At 39.6% G+C, this 13,842-nt stretch overlaps 1 long non-coding RNA gene across 1 annotated transcript; it reads right to left on the bottom strand.

Annotated features, from left to right (window-relative positions):
- Positions 1–3,664: 3,664 nt before the first annotated feature.
- Positions 3,665–12,412, bottom strand: LOC123602137. The gene is made up of 4 exons (XR_006714389.1): positions 12,181–12,412; positions 11,470–11,588; positions 5,713–5,761; positions 3,665–4,004 (listed from the first exon to the last, which is right to left on the bottom strand). It is a non-coding gene; the product is annotated as an uncharacterized LOC123602137 (long non-coding RNA).
- Between the last annotated feature and the right edge of the window lie 1,430 nt (positions 12,413–13,842).

The following is a 13,842-nucleotide window of genomic DNA, read 5'->3' as shown; positions in this document are numbered from 1 at the left end:
TTCCAGATGAGGAGGCTCAGTTTCTACCTGGTGGCAGTGACTTGTCTGGGGCGCATGCCTGCTTCCTCAGCTCCACAACAACTCTTAAGAGTCCCCCTTGTCAGAACAACCACTTCAGAGAGCCATGTTGTATATAAATCATTCTGGGGAGAAAAATCTCTTCCTCCTCTCTCTGCTAGCATTAAGGGGGTATGAAATTCTAAGTCTCTGCTCCACTTTCCCTACTGCCCCCACGCTGGCATTAGGCACTTTCCCTACACAAAAAGTTGTCCTCAGTGTTATGGGCAGTAAAGAGGGGGTTCTATGGGCCCAGCTGCTAGGAATGTAGACCATTATGTAATTATCCTGCTGATTATCCCTTTAACATCTGTATTTGTCCATGGAGTTTTCCTAGAACAGTTCTTTTTTTTTTTTTAATTTTTTTAATGTTTATTGTTTTTGAGAGACAGAGAGAGACAGTGCGAGCAGGGGTGGGGCAGAGAGAGAGGGAGACACAGAATCTGAAGCAGGCTCCAGGCTCTGAGCTGACAGCACATAGCCCAACGTGGGGCTTGAACTCATGAACCGTGAGATCACGACCTGAGCCAAAGTTGGACGCTTAACTGACTGAGCCACCCAGGAGCCCTCCTAGAAAAGGAGTTCTTGAATGCTATGTGTATGAGAACCACCTGGAAGGCGTGTTAAAATCTAGGTGGTCGGGACCCACTCCACAAATTTCTAACTCTGTAGGTCTGCACTGAGACTTAGGAATTTGCATTTTTAATAAGTTCCCAGGAGTTTCTGCTGCTGGTCGGGGGACCATCCTCAAGAACACCTGCTTTAGGGCTTTATTGGGGAGAATAGTTCTTATCTGCGGAGGACCTTTCCTTTGTTGCTTTGGACTATAGTTTCTCTACTTTCTATCTTCCAGAACTTTATCACTTTCTGGTAACGGTACTTACTTTATTTGTTTGTTTTATGTAGGATTTGATTCTTTCAGTCTATTCTTTCTTATCTATTTCATGGGCACTGAGGACAAGAGAGGAGACAGACACATATGCTACATCTTCTATTGTGATTTACTTTCCTTACGATTTCTTCTGATTCATTTATGCTGAAAGAGTACTTCTCATTCTATATTTACCTCTAGCATTTAATAGGTCAAAGGTCACCCACTGCAATTTATTTTAGAGTGGTAATTTGACTGTGTTCTTCCAAATAGTTAACCATCGGTTCCAGGACCACTTATTCAATAATGGTTCCTTTTTTCACTGATTTGTGATGCCACCTTTAATATATACTAAGCTCGCATCTATACTGGGGTCGATTTCTGGGCTATCAAATCCATTACATTGATCCATCTGCCAATTCTGTTGTCAGTAGCGCACTGCTTTAATTATTGGAGTTGCATTATCTGGTAAGGCAGATTCTCTTTCATTAGTCTTTACTTTCAATATATTCTTGATTATTTTGGCCCTTCGTCTTTAAAATTACTGTATCGCACTCCCTTCTCCCCATTTATCTTGGGTTTTTATGAGGATTTCATAAATCTACTAAGTATTTTGTGTAAGACTGACATTACTTTTTCAACACAAAACCATTATATTAATCTATTTATTCTACTTCTTTTATAGATGTCAAACTTTTGTACTCTTCTGCAAATAGGTCACATACTTTTCTAGGTGTTTTATCTTTTTGTTGAAATTATGAAATAGGACTTTATTTTCCATTACAGTTTCTTGTTCCCATTTGGATACAGTTTTGGGGTGGAGTAGAGGGAAGGCTGGCAAGAAGGCCCTTTTTGTAATAAAAGAATTCAACATGATTGGGAGTTTTGGCTCTTGAAAGTGGGTATTTATTTTGGATTTCAGTATATTTGAATTAATGGCAATGCTTGGTGGTTCTTGACTTAAAACCCATAATAATATGCTTGCATTAGGCTGAATTTTTGCAATAAAACAAAGAGAATGTTAAAAATCGAATAATAACAGAAATGTAATTCACAGTTAAGTTTGCCCACCAGTAGGCAGGGACAATGGAGTGCATCAAGCATACAATTAAGCAGATACACTCTTTTTCATTTCATCCAAGGCCAGTTCATTCAGTGCTTGAATAGCGCTAGAATATGTCAGCCCCTTAACAATATTTTTTAATTTAGTTGATATTCCCAAATGATCTCTCCACTTTTGGACGATGTTTTGCATATTGCCTTTAGTTCACAAACGAGAACATATTGTTCAGGTAATAAAATCTTACCCTGGCACTAAAGTTCAACTAGGCATGCTCTGAAGATGTGCTAACCTGAAAATACAGCTTTATAATATTGGGGGTTATTGCAAACTTAAAGAAAAGATTATCTTAGAACAAAAGCTTACTTAAAGCATTAAAAGCCAGAAGTAGAAAGAAAGAAATCCCAAAGCTTAAAGTAGTCATCAAATCTATAGTAGTTCATCCGATCTAAGACACCACGTTTTAAGACACAATATTATCCTATGTATTGCAAAGAAGAAAGAAGATTCTCCCAATAAACTATGCTGTACTATAGACTGTAAGACTGATTACAGTTTTAGAGATTTTTAAAATTGGGTTGGGGAGTGTGGTTCTTAGAATCAATTATATATGTTAGGCTGTTTCAGACTAACAGAAATCTGATTCAGAAATCACATCCCTGGAAGCTGAGAGGAGGTGGCAGCTTCAAGAAGGGGCTGATCCAGCAGCTTAATACTGTCATTAAAGACTCACTGTCCCATCACAGGATCAATTTCATTCTCTAAGGCTGCTTCCCCTTATAGGCAAAACACAGATGCCAGCAGCAAATGGACTGCAGAATTCCATGTTCACACGGAGTCAAAGAAAGAGGATTATTTCCGAAAAATTAAAAAGAAATTTCCCAGACATCCCTAACTTCTCATTGTTTTCTCAGTAGTCCAACTCCAGAGTCACCTACCCTGTACCCATAGTATTCTGTGACCTGTGCTGTCCAACATGATCATGACTCACTGTTATGGTCACCTCAAGAGGCAAATGAACCCTCACCCGAAACTTGGTTTGGATGTCAAAGCTGATGATGCCACATATACACCAGGAGGATATGAAAGGTTTGATAGCTTACATAATTCAGGTTTCTCTCGAGAGCACAGCAGCCCTCTCAAGCAGGTTCAAAATAGTTCAAGAGAGCAGGGAAAGGGGGCTGACCCGGTTCTTCATTATAGTCATGGATGGGACCAGTAAGAGAGCTCCTGGGTGCAGGCAAGGGCTTGGGTGGTTAGAATCTCCCACTGCTGCAAAGGAGGAGCTCCTAGGCTTTCTTATCTGCTTGCATAGATGCAGGCACAAGGGGAAGACAGAGGCGTGAAGCCTAAAAGCTGTCAGCAAACATGCAAAATGAAGATTCCTTATTACATTAGCCAAAGGAGATTGTTTACATTTAAATTATTTAAAATTAAATAGAATTAAAACACAATAATTCACCCCAGACACATTTCGAGTACTCAAAGTCACATGTGGCCACTTATAGAACATTTCCACTATCCCTCAAAATGCTGTTAGAAGTGCTGGTCCCTAGAACAAGTGTCAACAGACTAGAGCCCACGGGCCAGATTCAACCCAGTGTCTGGTTTTGTACCGCCCACTAGCTGAAAAACGGTTTTTATATTTTCAAGTGGTTGAAAAGAATCAAAAAAGAGAACGACATTTTATGAGGTGAACACTATAAGGAATTAACAATTTAGTGTTCCCAAGTAAAGTTTTCTTGGAACTCAGCCACACCCATTCATTTATGTGTTGTTTGAGCTGCTTTTGCACTACAGTGGCCTGAGTGGTCGCCACAGGGGTGTCTGACCACAGAGCCTAAAGTGTTTACTATCTGGCCCTTCACAGGAAAGGCTTGCTCACCTCTCCTCTGCAGGAACAAGATGATCCTTATTAAATCAGGCTCACTCCTGGGAACTGTGGAGTGGGGGGTCAGCTTCCCACGTCTCCTGGGGTGTGTGGAAGCCTGGGGGATACCCGAACAAGTCCAAGTTCTGTTGGGACAGGACAAAACAGAGTTGGATGCTGAGAAGATCACCACCAGTGCCCACAACAGCTAATAGGAAACACAGGCTAACATTTCACTTCTGTGTGGAACCAAACTGATGGTCTCTGAAGCACAGCTCTGTACTCACTAAACAAACGGCATTTCTTACTACAGCATTACAAACTTTCCATAGGAAGACATAGCCCTTGGACTCTACTTTCTGTTCATGATGTCACTCAACATCCATGCTTTCTCAGTCCTGGCACAAACATTTTCTGTTCATCCATCTTCCCTCATCGTTACTTCTGGTATGCAGAAAGCACAAAATTGCAAACCAATGCCTTGTGTCAAAATTGTCATCCCCACTTTGTCCCTCTTTCTCCTCACCTGCCCCCACCTGCCTCCAGTTTTTTTGCCAATCACTTAGATTTCTTACTCTAAAACATCTCTGCCTAGTTAGCTTTGGTCAATGGCATTTATTTTTTTTCAAGTTTCATTTAAATTCCAGTCACTTAACGTATAGTATAATATTAGGTTCAGATGTAGAATTGAGTGATTCGTCACTTACATACAACACCCAGTGCTCATCTCAACAAGTGCTCTCCGTAGTACCATCACCCATTTAACCCAACCCCCTGCCTACCTCCCGTCCATCAACCCTCAGTTTGTTCTCTATAGTTAAAAGTTTGTTTTATGGTTTGTCTCTCTTCCCCACACCCCCATGTTCATTTATTTTGTTTCTTAAATTCCACATATAAGTGAAATCACATGTTATTTGTCTTTATCCAACTGACTTATTTCACTTAGCATTATACTCTCTAGCTCTGCCCTCATTGTTGCAATTGGCAAGATTTCATTCTTTTTGATGGCTGACTAGTATTCCATTTCATATATACACCACATCTTCTTTATCAATTCAGCAGTCTTTGGATGTTTGGGCTCTTTCCATAATTTGGCTATTGTTGATAGTGCTGCTATAAACATCAGGGTACCTCTATCCCTTCAAATCAGTATTTTTGGACCCTTTGGGTAAATACCTAGTATTTATCCCTGCTGGATAGTAAGGTAATTCTATTTTTAACTTTTTGAGGAAACTTCATACTGTTTTCCAGAGTTGCTACACCAGTTTGCATTCCCACCAACAGTGGAAGAGAGTTCCCCTTTCTCTGATCAGACAGTTTTAAAAAGTAATACCCACGTTAAAAAGTTTTAACATTAAAAATGATTGATCTTTTAATCTGTAGAAGTTTCATTACTACCCATTCATAGATACTCCCCTCAGAATAGGACACGAATTCTAGAATATGTAATGGAGCAGATTTGATTGATATTACAGGAACAAATTATTAAAACATCTTTTCATCTGGCTAGAGTATCAGGGTTATGAATACCTAGGATGGACTAGAATTAGAGAAGTTTTTTTCAAAAGGGATCTCTTATCTAGAGAATTTGAGGAAAATTTGAGTCTAAAACATCTCACTTTTGAGGGGGCACCTGGGTGGTTCAGTAAGCTTAGCGCCTCTTGATTTCAGCTCAGGTCATGATCCCAGGGTCATGGGATCAAGCCCTGTGTTGGGCTTCATGCTGAGTGTGGAGCCTGCTTAAAATTCTCTCTCTCTCTCTGCCCCTCTCCCCCAATCACATGAGCTCTCTCTTAAGTAAGTAAGTAAGTAAATAAATAAATAAATAAATAAATAAATAAATAAATATCTTACCTTTGTAAAAAACTATTTCTTCCAGAGGGTTTATCAAAGTGGAATTTCACTGCAAGTTAAATAGAGGAGTGTTCCTGTGAGTGGTCAGTGAGTTTTAAATGAGAGGCTTTGGCCCTGCCTTTGTAAATGTTACAAGTCACACTTCTTTCCATTGCTTGCCAATGAATAAAGTTTGTGGATTTAAAGAAAAGTAAACCAAAAAAGGGAAGGGGGGGGGTTAACAACAACAAAAAAAAGGTATGTCAGGTGAGAATATTTCAACTCAGCTAGCTTGGGAAGAGCTATTGTGGTATTGATGCTGCGGGAAGCCCAGAAAAAGCCCACTGTCGCTCTGATTGCTAATTGGTTTTGAATGGAACAAATTGTGGACTTTAAAATTTATGTTGTCCCCCACCACGCTATTCTCTTCTTAGAAACAAAAGAGAAAATGCCTTTATTGAAAGTATTTATAGGTTTTGGCAGAGATGGAGTTTTTTTGTTTTGTTTTGTTTTTTTAAATGCACACAGCCCTCTTGAAAGAGCTCACCACATCACCCTCTGCCAACCAGGGTGGAAGGACCAGCAGCCTCTTCCATCAGAAATGCTGCTGTGGATCATGGGAGGGAGGGAGGCCTCCTAGTCCAAAAAATGGGCTGTAGGGACCCAATGGGGTTGAGTTTCAGGACACCGAGAGCGGAGAGGAAAAGCTTCAGGAGCATGCTCAACTTATCTTCCAGCTTCTCAGGGAGTGTAAGATTTAATCTTCAGGTGGGTAATATGGTAGTAAAAGGCATGGTGAATAAGTCGTTCGCAAAATACATTCTAGTCAGGTAGAGGACAGACCCAGGGCTACATCTGCCCACTGCAAGGTCCTCTGAGGCCAGGCAGGGAAGATCATCCCCAGCAGTGGCCCCCACTGTTACAGTCCACCTTTGCATCCACAGTCACCATCCATAGCCACCCAGTATTCCAAAGCCTTCAGCCTGCCCAGCACAACAGCAATGGAAGGGATCAGGTGGAGCTTTGTTCTTCCCGTTTATATATGAACAGATTTTGTTTGGGGGAAGAAGCCAAGGCGTAGGGGGCTTGAGATACTAGGCATCATCTGAGCATAAAATGTTAATACTTTCCTTACCTCACACATCTGATTCTCCAGTTTGCACATGCTTTTTTCTGTATATCCTTTGAAGCTCTTTGAAGACAAAGAAGCCCTCTATCCTTTGCCCAGAAAAGTTCCACATGCAAAGAGGTCCTTTCAAGTGAGCTTTTAATCACACCAGAGACAAGTTTGCCCTGTAGTTTCCTGTATGTGGCTGGCATACTGCAGACCATGTTATTCTCAAATTGGAGATGCTATTTCCCAATACCTGAAGATTATGTGTCTAGATATCTTAGAATAGAAGGGATGTGCTGATAACCATATTAAAATCATAAAAATACCATTATGTTTTTCAAGGTAGAGTCAGGTTTAGTTAATCAGGATTGGTTTGCAAGATTCCATTTGTTTCTGTGTTTAAAATAGTGTCAGGTTGACAAGTCTTTTGTTCTCACGCTATCACACTGGCTTCTATTCTAATCTGTGTGATACCAGGACAATACAGATAAGCTAAATATGGTTTAATCAATTCTGACTCTTCTGATCTGACTGATATTTTTGCGTGGATTTTGGTTAATCAGAAATGTATAGAATATTCATGCCTCATCCCATAGTTATGACAGGTGCAGACTTTGCTTTTCATACGTTCAGAATAATGCCACAATTCAAAGTGTCCCTTTCATCTGACATACTACTAATTGAATGATTTCTTTTATTTTTTGAAATAATGGAATAGCCTGTTGGCTTTATACCTTTGAAATAGGAAATGGGAAATGTGGTTTAGGAAAGCTTCTGTGAAGTGTTATCAAGGGTAAATAATGTGTAATAACGTAATTCACATGCTCTCTCAATACATGAGAATTTCTGAAGATTTTATTGACTTGATCAGGAGAATAATGAAAAAATATCCAAAATGGACTCTATAGCAAATATCAAATGATTCAAATCAATATAGGAGGTGGATACCATTTTACCTACAAGGGGAGTGTATTTTTCAGTTCTCCATTAGGACCTTTAATTCCAAATCCCTAAAATCACTGCCACAAGAAAGGGAGAGGCATGGGGGGCACAGAATGGGATCTGGTCTCAAACACACGGCAGATTTCTAGTTGTCTTATCAAAAGCAAAAAGACACTTTCTGCTCCATCTGGGGACACAGAAAGCTGGAAAGAGTATCACACTCATCCTTACAAAAACAACAGCAGCAAACACAGCAACAACATACACACACAAAAGCAGGCAAATGGCAAATCCACACCTTCTCTTTACCCTATCAGAGGGGTAAGGAATGACAGCTGCTTACAAAGACAGAGGAGGTGAGGCCATTTTCTTACCTGGGACACATGCACCTGGACAATGGTAAGAAGAATTTAGCTAAAATTGTGAACAAATTGGTGAGGATTGAGTGTAGGTCAACAAAGGCGGGGTATAAGTGAGTAATGGAGAGAATATAGGATTGCCGGGGGCTTTAGGTTTTTACACACGTGTACACTCTTTTCTAACTAACCTACCCATGTGCTCACAAAACATAATGGTGAGGGTCATGAGAAAGCATCCTTTGGAGTATATGCTTGTAGAAGGTGAATGGCAGGGCTGTGGGAAAGTGAGGGCTCCCTTCCCCATGATCCTTCGCATACTTCCCCTATGGAACACAAGCCTTATACAGTGGGAAGAAGGGAAACAAACATGGTCACTCTGAGGCACTGTCAAAAACCTATTGTAGCTGAGGAAGAAAAAAGAAAAACGAAATCTTCTAAACTCAGGGCAGAGGCAGGAGGACTGACAAAGCAGTGAAAGCCCATAAGACACAAGGGCCCAGTGACTATCTAAGTCTGACATATTATCTGAACAATAGAGGCCCCTGTCAACATCACCAAGCTAACACATGTCAAGTAACAATGGGCTTCTGTAGGGAGTATTGCAATAGTGTGGAAAGAGACTGTCTCTGAGGTGCAGCAAAAATGGATGACCTAATGCTCAGGGTAAGGCAGCCACTGAGAAAAAACCCATAGTGAACCAGCCCCCATCCTGAACTAGAGGCATCTGGAGCATGCGATGCATTGTGGGTAACCATGGCAACAGTAAACCCTAAACACAGCTCAAGTCCTTACTGGATTCATTTAAAACTGCAGAGTAAAGGACTAGCATAAGAAAACCATGCCCAGTTTCAGCATAAAATTCTCTCAGCCTCTACCGTTCTACAGAAGATGTTCAGCTCTCAACAAAAAAGTTATGAAGCAAGTGAAAAAAAAAAAAAAAACAAGGGTAAACAAGACACTGCAAAGAGACAAAGCAAACAAAAGAACCAAACCAGATATGTGCAAATGTTGGAACTTTCAGACCCGGAAGTTCATATAACTATGATTAATATATTAAGGACTCTAATAGGAAAGGAGGACAAAATGCAAGATAAGATAGGTAATTTCAGCAAAGAAATGAAAACTATAAGCAAAAGTCACATAAAAATGCTTAAGTGAAAAAGGTACAGTAGCAGAGCCTTCAGTGATGCCTTCAAAGACCTCATCAGTAGGCTCGACACAGCTGAAGGAAGAATCCGTGAACTTGAAGATATGTCAACATAAATTACAAAAACTGAAACACAGGGAGTAACACTAATGCTAAATAAACAAATATGGGGTTTTTCTCAGTGGCTGCCTTACCCTGAGCATTAGGTCACCCATTTTTGCTGCACCTCAGAGACAGCCTCTTTCCATCTCAGGGCTGTCAGAAAATAAGTGGTCTAGTGTATGTATACTTAGAATCCCAGAAAGAAAAAAGAGGAAAAAAGAAGAAATAATGGCTGCAAAATTTCCAAAATCAATGACAAGTATCAAATATCAACTTTAAGAAATTCAGAGAAGACTAAGCAAGGTAAATACTAAACACACACACACACACACACACACACACACACACACCCCTCTACCAGCATCATATCCAAACTGCTCAAAGCCAAAGGAGAGGGGAAGAAATATTAAAGACAGCTAGAGAAAAAGAACACAATACAGATAGATAAACAAAGATGAGAATTATAATACACTTCTTGTCAGCAACTATACAATCCAAAGAACAATGAAATGACCAAAAGGAAAAAAAATCTGTCAATTCAGAATTCTACCCCTGGAAAAAATATCTTCTAAAAATGAAGGAGGAATAAAGAATTTATCAGACAAAGAAAAACATAATATTTATTGCCATCATATGTAGCCTGCAAGAAATGTTTTTAAAAAGGTCTTCCAGTAGAAGGGATATGATATCAGACAAAAACTTAGTTCTATATAAAATTAAGAAATGTGGTATGATATAAATTCACAATTTCACTTTTAGCTTCTCTAAAAGATAACAGAGAATCTAAAGCAAAAAATCATTATTTGATTCTTGAAATGGATGCAAAATTTTCTTGGCAGAATCCAACATCCATTCATGATTAAAACCTCCCAGGAAACTAGGAATAGAGAGGAACTCTCTTAAGATGAAAGACATATGCTGGGAGCCTACAGCTAACATCATATATGGAGACTCACTAAGTCTCCTAAGGGGGAACAGTCTCCTAAGATGGGGAACAGACAGGAATTTCTTCTCTTACCATTCTTCTTCAACATTGTACTAGAAGTCCTAGTCAGGGCAATAAGGCAATAAAAACAAATAAAATCCATACAGATTGAAAAAGAAGACATAAAATTCTCTGTCACAGATGACATGATTGCCTGTTATGAAATTCCAAACAATCTACAAAAAGGTCTTAGAACTAATAGGTCAGTTCAGCAAGGCCATGAGGTACATGGTCAATATGCAAAAATCATTTGTATTTTTATATACAAGCAATAAAAAATCGGAATGTGAAATTAAAAAAAAAAAAAACAATATCATTTACAATAGCACCAAGTGCAGGATCCATACCTTTAAAAAAACTACTGATGAGAGAAATCAAAGAAACCTAAAGAAATGGAGAGATACCCTGTGTTCATGGATTGACCCAATATGTTAATATGTTTATAATACTTATATGAAAGAAGAAAGGAACTAGAATAGCCTAAACAATTTTGAAAAAGAAGAACAAGGTTGCAGGACTTACATTAGGTGATTTCAAGAATTACTATAAAGCTACAGTAATCAAGAAAGTGAGTTACTGGCAAAAGGATGGACACACACACCAGTGGAACAGAACAAATATTCTAGAAGTAGACTGACACATGGATGAGAACCGATTTTTGACAAAGAAGGACAATTCAAGAGGAAATGATAGTCTTTTCAAAAAATGGTGCTGGATATCCCTATGCAAAAAAATTTTGCCTTGACCCATACCTATTACAAAGCTTAACTCAAAGTGGACCACTGACCTACAGATACAATGTAAATCTACAGAATTCCTAGAAGTCAAGGAAGTCAAATCTATGTCAAATTATACCTGATGAGTAATGGTCAGATTATGCAAAATTTTAAGTTCCTCTCCTATTGCAGGATTCTTAATATCCCTGAGCCTTGTCTGAGTACCTGCTCACACAGCACAAAGTCCACGTGCAGAACTTGGCACACACTGGCCCCAGCAAATGAGGGTCCCCACGAGTGTGTGTTGAACAGATTCCTTTCTGTTGCCCATCTTCTTCTCCATGTCTGTGTCACCCCACTTGGCTATCACATTCTCATTTTATGCACTACAAGAAAGGTAAATCAAAACAGACCTAAAAATGTGGCTCTTCTCAGTTGCCTCTTGTTTCTGTCCAATCTTCCTTCTTTGGGGACCACTTTGTGTCAGTCCCTGGCTGATCAGTGTTCACACCATGTCCTGATTTCGTATAACCTGCAATTTTTATGAACACAGAGAAAGATTCACTCCCTCTTCCAAATTAATGATGAAACTGTTAAATAAGGCCATCCCTGGCGGCCATCTCTGCACCTTCCTACCACCAGATACTTTGCAATTTATCAATAACCTTTCTTTGTGATCTTGTAGCTAATTTTGCAAATAAAATTTCCTGAGACATATCAAATCTTTACTAACATAAGATATATTACATCTCTTGCATTTCCCCACCATCTATTCATAACTCTGTCAAAAAAAAAAAAAGCTATTGTGCTGGCATGATTTGTTTCTTTGAAGCCTAAGCCACTTATTGTTCCTGATATCATCACTTTCCTGCTACTTATCCACACGCGCGTGTGCGCGCGCACACATACATACACACACACACACACACACACACACACACACACTTATTACAGCTGGAACTGATGTTTACAGGGCGATAATTGCCAGGGTCTTTCTTTCCTTCCTTTGCACTTTGAAGAACAGGCTATGTTTCATATTCACAACGGTCCATTCATCTTGTAATTTTCCTGATTCTACACCAAGTGCTGAGCCTGATTTTCTATGATTGCTATGTGAATCTTACCAGGAGACCCATCTTCTGGATCTTGAGCTACATCCTGAGTAATATAGGCCAATGTCAGGAAGGTCCCTTCCCCCTCCCAATGTGAAGAAAAAGCACTTTTCAGGCTTCAAGAGGAAGGCACAGGAGTACTGCGTTCTGCCATTGGTGGAAATATTTTTGTTTCAGGGAGTTCCTATGGAGATAAGGGGTTTTAGGAAATGGTACAGATTACAGAAGTCAGTTAAGAATAGAAGTTCTACCTCGTTTACATGTGGCCTAAAATAAATTTGAGACATTTGGCCATCTTAATCCCCTAAATATTTGAAGACTTCTGGTGTCTTGTCTTTGTAAGAAAAGAAACTGACGTTTATTGAAAGTCTATCCTGGGGCAGACACTCTTTTAGCTCTCATTTAGTCCACATAGCAACCCTTCATATATATTTTATTATCCCCTTCCTATATATGACGTAGAAGCTGTGGTTATGTGGTTATGCCTCGGGCCATAGGGCAAAAGGTAGATCTGGGACACACATGCAGTCTGGGTAACTTCAGAGGCCTGTCATTCTACACAATTCATACTGTTCTTTATTTTGCAGGAAATCATTCTATGACTGTAGATAAGTCTCTTTAACTACTCCGACCCCAGTTTCCTCGCCTGTGAAAAGGAGAGGTTGGACCAGCTCAGTGCTAGGATCTCTGCCTGTTCTAACACTCTGAAAGTCTTGAATCTGACCTCAGGGCAAGAGAAGACTTCATTGTATTTCCTTTAGGGAAGTACTAATTTAAAAAAAAATAGAAAAAAAAATACAGAGAGAGAGAGAGAGAGAGAGAGAGAGAGAGCAGTAAGAGGTGGACAGTTTTGGCCTCAGTAAATGGTCATGAGTCTAATGGAGATTGAGAGAGCTCAGCAGCTAGAGGCAATTTTGCAGTTTGGGGATATATGAGGAACTGAAGCTCCCATTTAAAGTTGCTTCAGACATCTGAAGGGAAAAAAAGGGAAACGCTAAGATTTAAATGTATATGACTTCTGAACTCCCGACTCCAACTCGAGTTGCATTCTTTCACCAGGTAATCCAAGAAGCTTCTAAAGTCAGTGTACTACTGAGTGAGGTCCAACCTTCTGAAGAGCATAATTCCGTTTAGTGGTATTTCCAGAAATTTTTATTACTTAAAGAATTCAAATTACTAGTATGCCCTTCTCTTAATGTCTTACATCCCTCTCCCCCACCTTTATACATAGGATAAAAGATGTCTTTTCACATAATTTAGTACTTTCGATAGACAGAAAAGTGACCTGAAGCTCCGAGAGGAGAAGTGCCCTTACTTATATGGTTGATGACATTCTCAATGTTCTCCCTCCTCCCTCCTCTTTTTTTTCTTCTTTTCTTTTTCTTCTGAGCAGAGTTTTGCTTCCAGGAATTACTATGTCCCAATTTGTAGCTTCTCTAGTCAGTATCATACTTTAAAGAATTCAATGGGCACAATTTTAAAATGCTCTATATTTCCACCTTGTAAGGTCAGCCGAACTCTTTTGAAACCTTGAGACAGGGGCAACTAGGTGGTTCAGTGACTTACATGTCTAACTTTGGCTCAGGACATGATCTCACGGTTTGGGGTTCAAGCTCTGCATTGGGCTCTGTGCTGACAGCTCAGAGTCTGGAGCCTGCTTCAGATTCTGTGTCT

This window comes from Leopardus geoffroyi, chromosome A1 (assembly GCF_018350155.1).
Source record: "Leopardus geoffroyi isolate Oge1 chromosome A1, O.geoffroyi_Oge1_pat1.0, whole genome shotgun sequence".
NCBI classification, from domain to species: domain Eukaryota; kingdom Metazoa; phylum Chordata; class Mammalia; order Carnivora; family Felidae; genus Leopardus; species Leopardus geoffroyi.
The sequence above is the reverse complement of the archived record's forward strand: the minus strand, read 5'-3'. Positions and strand labels throughout refer to the sequence as shown.